Source organism: Cenococcum geophilum (assembly GCF_001692895.1).
Source record: "Cenococcum geophilum 1.58 unplaced genomic scaffold K441scaffold_21, whole genome shotgun sequence".
NCBI classification, from domain to species: Eukaryota; Fungi; Ascomycota; class Dothideomycetes; order Gloniales; family Gloniaceae; genus Cenococcum; species Cenococcum geophilum.
Window position 1 is genome coordinate 529,772 of NW_027137579.1, and position 1,478 is coordinate 531,249.

Sequence of the window (1,478 nt, forward strand, 5' to 3'; positions counted from 1 at the left end):
TCTCTAAATGTCATAGGGTAGGGCTATTCCCTAATAGCGTCCACCTAACTTTTCTCTATTAACACTCCGTTAACGCTAATAATAAAGCCTAAAAAATTAATGCTAGTAGTATAGAACGTGTACTTTTTAGTACTATTTATACGTAGTATATATATACTTCGTAGTTATTAGAGTAGACTATAATATTATTAAGGTAGACTATATATATTATATCTAATAGGCCTAATAATACCTTATTAATATAGGCCTGAAATATCGCTAGTGCGTTAGTAAGCCCGAATAGCATTACTAGGTACTTAAAGTAGCCGTACTATATTTAGAACGCCGTTTTCTACTTATTACTGGCTTTAATCTAGATTCAATAGTATATATCTTTTAGATCTAATTTTATAAATATTTTTACGCCTAACAGCCTATTAATAAGCTCCCCTATTAAGGGTAATAGGTAGCAATTCTTTATAGTAATCTTATTTAGCGCCTAATAGTCGATATAAAGGCGAAGGGTCCCGTCCTTCTTGGGTATAAATATAATTAGTGCCCCTGCCGGGCTTATAGAGGGCTAAATCTATCCTCTCTAAAGATTGTCCACTATATATTAACGTAGTACCGCTAGCTTATTTTCTAACAGATTATATAGTAGTCTAAAAGAAGGTTGTTTGTCCCCTATGTTTATTTTATACTTAACTAATATAGGGTTAGATAAGGTTTATACAGCCTCTTTACTAGAAATATCCTCTAAGTCCATATATTCCTATAGAATCTCTAGTTCCTTAACTGCGCATAGCCGGATATCCGAAAATAAATATCCTATGTCCCCGTTCTTAGTATTAAGAGTGGCATATATAGTATATGCCTACCCTTCTTCTTATATATAGTTTAAGAAAGTCTCTTAATCTTTAACTATAATGCGCGGTTAAGACTTCCGATATTAATATAAGGCTAAAGGCTAATTAATGTCCGGATTAACTTGGTAAAGCTATAGGTATCCCAAAATAAGGTTATACCCCTTAATTTCTACGGCACAGAAGCGTATCTCCTGCGTGTCCTATAGACTATTGCGGTCCTAGCTGGCTATGGAAAAAGCCTATTCCCCGTAGTATAGAATCTAGTAGCCTCTAATGCTTTAAATGGTGCGCACCTGCGAGCCGCTAAGGTCCAAATCTAATTCTTTTACTAGTAATTAAGAAATAAACCCTATACTCGCGCCGCTGTCTATAAGGCAGTCTTATGTTACCTATTTATTATTAACTTAAATAGAGATAGGAATAACTATACAGTAGTTTACTCCCTCCTTCTCTTACTGGCCTAGTGTAAGAGAGTAAAGATCCACTAGGCTGTCTCTTTTCCCAATTAAGCCGACTCTTACTTCTTCTACCGGCAGAAGCGGCTTATATAGCCCTTCTTACCGTAGTTATAATAGGTGCGTGTCTCCCGGTTCCCCTTTTATAGATTAGGTCTCTGCCTATTATTATTTTAGG